The following is a 6277-nucleotide window of genomic DNA, read 5'->3' as shown; positions in this document are numbered from 1 at the left end:
GAAGAAGAAAATATTCTTATTAAACCCTGCCCCCTATCTACCATCGAACTTATATCACCGGTGGGCACCAAAAATCAGGAACAAACTAATATTGACATTTCTCTCCGGTCGAATCCCAAACCAACATCACATTCATTCGCATTCTTCATACTGAGTTATCGTTTTAAACATATAACACTTTTTAAAACATTGTAAATTTATACAATTCTTTAAATCATAATGAAGTGAATTCCACAGTCTTATACCCCTAACCGTTGTGCTCATTAATCTTTGTGTAGTCCTGGCTAACTGATGTTTAAAATAAAATTTCCTTCTATTCTCTTCTCCCCTTGAACACATCAAAAATACTCTTTGTAACTTAAAAGGCAAAATATTATTTTTAGCCTTAAACATAATTAATAATGTCCGTAATTTCACTAAATCTCCTAATTTTAATAATTTTGATTCTATAAATAATTTATTTGTATGTTCTCTATATTTAACATTATGAATTATTCGTATAACTTTCTTCTGTAATAGGTTTAAAGGTTTTATGGTATTCTCATATGTATTCCCCCAAACTTCAACACAATAGTTGATATATGAAAAAAACAAAGAAAAATATAAAATACGCATTGTTTTATAATTTAATAAATCTCTTATACTACCCAAAATATAAATACTTTTGACCATTTTCTTTCTAATATGTTCAATATGAGATTTCCATGTCAAATTCTCATCCACTATTACACCCAAAAAACGAAATTCAGTAACTCTTTCAATCAATTCTTCCTCTATAAACATAATGACTTTATCCTCCTTTACACGATTGCCAAATATCATATATTTCGTTTTTGTCAGATTCAAAGATAATTTATTTACATCAAACCATTTTTTTATTCTTAACATCTCAGAAGTCATAATTTCAACCAAGTCTTTCAAATTCTCTCCAGAGCAATAAAAATTTGTGTCATCTGCAAATAAAATCGAATTTAACCTTTTAGATACGTCACAAATATCATTAATATATAAATTAAAGAGTTTAGGTCCCAAAATAGAACCTTGAGGAACACCACATACAATCTTCAGTCTTTCAGAAGTATTGCCAAAATAATAAACATATTGCAACCTATTCTCTAAATAACTCATTAACCAATTCAATGCTACTCCTCTCACTCCATAGTTATACAATTTAGAAATCAAAATAGAATGTTGTATCGTATCAAAAGCTTTTTTTAAATCAACAAATACTCCCACTGTGTATTTATTATTATGTGTTGCAGATGAAATATCTTCAATAAAAGTCAACAACGCTAATGCCGTTGACCTATTTTTACGAAATCCAAATTGGTTTTCATGTATTAGTTGATATTTTTCAATAAAACTATCAAGTCTTTGTGCAAAGAGTTTTTCTAGCAATTTTGAAAACTGTGATAAAAGAGACACTGGCCTATAATTGTTAAAACTATGCTTATCTCCTGATTTATATAATGGTATTACTTTTGCCACTTTCATTCTGTCAGGGAATACTCCTGACTGTAGCGAAAGATTAAAAATATAACAAAGAGGAGTACTTATACAATCTATTGTCTTTTTAATTATGACCATGTCTATACCATCACAATCAGTAGATTTTTTATTTTTACAATTTTTTACGATTGCTACTATTTCTTTTATGGTAGTATCGGCTAAGAATATGGAATTAACCATTCTATTATCACCTATCCAGGCTTCCTCATCTCCTGGATCATCATTTTTCCTGATTAGATTTGCTAAAGTAGGTCCAACATTTACAAAAAAAGAATTGAATTCGTTTGCTACTTCGGTCTTATCTTTAACAACTTGATTATTATTAATAAAATAATTAGGCCGAACTTTGGGTGTGTTCTTATTACCCAATACCTCTTTAAAAATATTCCAAATGCCCTTAATATTATTTTTGTTTTCCTGAAAAACTTTATTATAGTAATCTTTCTTAGCTTTCCTCAATATTAATACCAACTTATTTTTATATAGTTTATATTTCATTTCCGCGTTTTTAGTTCTATATATTATATACTCCCTATATAAATTATTTTTCTTTTTACACGCATTTGCAAATTACAAAAAGCCCACAACAAAATAAAAAAAGCCCACAACAAATTACAAAAAGCCCACAACAAATTACAAAAAGCCCACAACAAAATACAAAAAGCCCACAACAAAATACAAAAAGCCCACAACAAATTAAAAATCCTTGACGGAAAGGGATTGTCTGAAATACCGGAAGTGACACAAGCGTGATGTCACGAGAGGGGGCGTGGTCAGGGTTTCTGGTTGAGGCGCCACATTTCTGGGCCGAACAAAGCGCTAGCGAAAGAGCGAAAGTACACGGATAACACCAGCTATGGTTCGTACTTGCTGTGCGGTCGGTTGTAAAGTTAGATCGCACGACCGGCAAGGGAATAAGGTTGAAAATGGTTTATCTTTTCATTCTTTCCCCACCTGGAAGCAACATGAGGCAGCTCATGTATCGGATGTTACCAAACCAAGGCGTCTAGTCTGGATAGCAGCTGTGAGACGAGCTGATATCCAGTTCTCTTCCATCTCCAAATATCTGTTGGTGCTCCAGACATTTTCATTCCGGTAAGTTCTAAATATGTTCATATCTTTATAGCCTATTAGTTTTATTTTCGATGCACTCTGAGGTCATAGAAAATTAGAAAAAAACATCCTACTGAGTGATTTTGCAGAACTACCTTCTATTTATAGAGTTACTAATTATTTGGCATTATTGCAGCAAACCAGCCCATGAAATGGATGAAACATCGTGACTGGGTTCCAGCGCTACACAAGGGACCTGCTTCAAACATACCACCATGCCAATCAGATTACTTCTTCCATGTGAGGGTGAAGAGGTGACCCTTCTGGATAAGATGGTGAAGGTTTGCTGCCGTTTTGGTGAACAGTGTGGTAGTAAAACCAGGGGAAAATGAAACTTGCTCCTGTTAAATATTCTTTAGTCTTGTGCTGTATAAATAGCGGTAATTTTTCAGAACATAAATTGAAGTAATTGATAGTAAATAAAGTAACGTTAGTAGTGGGTGATATCGTGTAAATGCTGTCATGATTTTGTGTAAACATTTTGTCCTTTATAAACTATGACATGGATTCTACATTGTAACTGATGTGATGTTCTGTAAGGTGGTTTTAATAAAAAAAAAAAGAGCAAAACTTAGTTTGTTTCTTTATTCAACTTTTGAACAGTGGTACTCAGTCAGTACATATTCAGTAAATGCAAATTATTTACACGGCAGTGCACTTCAGGCATAAATCTAGACCCTTATATAAAACATTATGGGTCATTCCCACAACCCACAGCTTTACTGTGTTCCAGCAAAGATTCCAATAGCAGTGACAACTCCTCCACAGTAGCAGGTGGGATTTTTCTGTTTTGAGGACGGCTCCTTTTACCTGTCAATACAGATGGTCTGTTTATGTTTTGATTGAGAGCAGTTTTTGGGCAGCTGAAGAGGAGAAGTCTATCTTATGGCCAACCTCTGGCTGTATCTTGGTCATATTACCCAGAAAACCCCAGTATGCAGGTTCATCTGTAACAGTCCTTGTGCCACAGATCTGCACTGTTGCTTCTACATTAAACAGAAGAGCAGCGCCATGGATGCAGGTCTCCAGGACTCCGGCCATACAGGTGCAGTGGGCGGCTTCAACCTTCCCTGTGATGCTCACAATGACCCAATGCTGGTTCATTCAGTCTTTGAGAGTGCAGTACCTGAAACATACAAAGTTAATTTAAAGACAAGGACTCTAATGAGCCAAGGCCGACATAAATTTGTTTTATCTACTTTCAAATCCATTTTATCATAAATGTAACAAAGTATTTAGAAAGTTAGCACATACATGTAATTTTCCATTTTTTTATGTATCCATCTATAGAACGCTGCATGTTATATTCCAAATCTGCCTGTTCTCTTTCAGAAACCTGCCTTCAGAAAATGAACCTAAAGTATGTAATGCAAGGATGTCATCACTTTCAAGATGGAGAAAGCATAAAGTTTGACTTTAGGTGACAATTATGGACACGTAATATGATAAGGAGATTCTGCAGGTCATTAATCAATGTATTATAGTAAAAAAATTATTTTTTGTGACACAGGACACAAACATGGAAGCAAGATATATAATTAGGATTATTTATAATAAATATGAATAAATAATTGCAATTTCTTTAACCATTGAGAATAACTAAATCCTTCAGGACAATGTCACATCAATGCACTGAACTCACTATGGCTACGTTCACACTGCAGGTCTTAATGCTCAATTCCGATTTTTTTTATTTTATTTAAATCTGATTTTGTGTCTGCTTGTTCACACTACAAATAAAATGTGACAGCAAACGCAGTCCTTTGTGAACCCTCAAAGTGGCCCGCATGCGCAAAAGAAGACGTCACACACAACGCGCTCTGTTTAGACCAAACAGTATTGTTTGACTGATGGCCCTTAATATAAAGACTTGTTTCAGACTTTACGTTGTCCAATTTTGCTTTAAGTTATTTTGTTATTTACATATGGCCTAATAATGATCCTTATTGTTGTTTTAGAGAGGAGCGGTGCTTCAAAGGATAGTTGCAGATTTCTGTCAGAATCTGCAGATTATACAGTACAAATAAAATGTTCACGTTGTCTTCCCAACAGTTTCACTAACATCTGCACGGGATGCACACGAAGCGCTCATGTGTTCTCAATGTCTTCTCCAGCGCTGATAATTGGCATATGTTTTGTGTCAGTGAAATAAAAGACGGATTTAATGCGACATGACCATTCAAACAGCAGTTGCTTTCTAAAACATCAGATATGTATCGGATTAAGTACCACATACGAAAGTGACCCAGATCGGATTTGAAAATATCGGATTTGTGCTGTTTTTACACCGTCATACCATGATTGGATATGGGTCGCATACGGTCAAAAAAGTCGGATTTGATGCGTTTTCGTGTGCAGTGTGAACGTAGCCAGAGCCTCCACGTGTTCTCACTCTAATTTGCACCTCATGAATGAATTTATGATTGCACTAATTTGAATGTTCGGGAGGAAATCAAACGCATTTTACTCACAGTAACCCTACAAACGTCACTGCTGTTTAGTTTTCTGTCTTCATTTATGTTGGAAGTGATAGCAGAGCTGTACGTTTGAATTTGTTTCCAAAATCCCTCATTTAGATGGAAGCTAGCGAGCTAACTTCCTGCTAATTTCTAACTCTGTTAAATGTCATATATTCCGTTTCGTTTTCATGGATGCCTGGATGTTAAACTCAATTGTTACACATGGTAGAGCAGAACGCTGATCATTTTATTACAGATGAAAGACTTTAGACAGTTTTTCAACTCTCAGTGATGCCACAGTGATCCTGTGATTTATGGACCTGCAGCAGAGTTTGAGCCCATGCTAGTGACGTCAGACTTAAAGACCGGATAAAGAGTGATATGAACATATCTATAACTTACAGGAATGAAAATGTCTGGAGCACCAACAGATATTTGGAGATGGAAGAGAACTGGATATCAGCTCGTCTCACAGCTGCTATCCAGACTAGACGCCTTGGTTTGGTAACATCCGATACATGAGCTGCCTCATGTTGCTTCCAGGTGGGGAAAGAATGAAAAGATAAACCATTTTCAACCTTATTCCCTTGCCGGTCGTGCGATCTAACTTTACAACCGACCGCACAGCAAGTACGAACCATAGCTGGTGTTATCCGTGTACTTTCGCTCTTTCGCTAGCGCTTTGTTCGGCCCAGAAATGTGGCGCCTCAACCAGAAACCCTGACCACGCCCCCTCTCGTGACATCACGCTTGTGTCACTTCCGGTATTTCAGACAATCCCTTTCCGTCAAGGATTTTTAATTTGTTGTGGGCTTTTTGTATTTTGTTGTGGGCTTTTTGTATTTTGTTGTGGGCTTTTTGTATTTTGTTGTGGGCTTTTTGTAATTTGTTGTGGGCTTTTTGTATTTTGTTGTGGGCTTTTTGTAATTTGTTGTGGGCTTTTTGTAATTTGTTGTGGGCTTTTTGTATTTTGTTGTGGGCTTTTTGTATTTTGTTGTGGGCTTTTTGTAATTTGTTGTGGTTTGTTTTTGATTTGTTGCGGTTTTTTAATTTGTTGCGATTTGCACTTCCCAGCCACCGTAAGATACAAAGGATGGACCGAGACAGAGTGGGGGGGAAAATAGCTGAAAAACCCTGAAATAACTTCAGGAAGCCTATTAGTCAAGCCCACCTTAAAATTACAAGAAGCTCTGACT

At 35.7% G+C, this 6277-nt stretch overlaps 1 long non-coding RNA gene across 1 annotated transcript; it reads right to left on the bottom strand.

Annotated features, from left to right (window-relative positions):
- Positions 1-3193: 3193 nt before the first annotated feature.
- On the bottom strand, positions 3194-6033 carry LOC308405545. Its single transcript, XR_013973353.1, has 2 exons — positions 5484-6033; positions 3194-3748 (listed from the first exon to the last, which is right to left on the bottom strand). It is a non-coding gene; the product is annotated as an uncharacterized lncRNA (long non-coding RNA).
- Between the last annotated feature and the right edge of the window lie 244 nt (positions 6034-6277).

This window comes from Rhamphochromis sp. 'chilingali', assembly GCF_963969265.1.
Source record: "Rhamphochromis sp. 'chilingali' genome assembly, chromosome: 11".
Classification (NCBI taxonomy): Eukaryota; Metazoa; Chordata; class Actinopteri; order Cichliformes; family Cichlidae; genus Rhamphochromis; species Rhamphochromis sp. 'chilingali'.
This window is presented reverse-complemented; position numbering and strand designations above follow the sequence as displayed.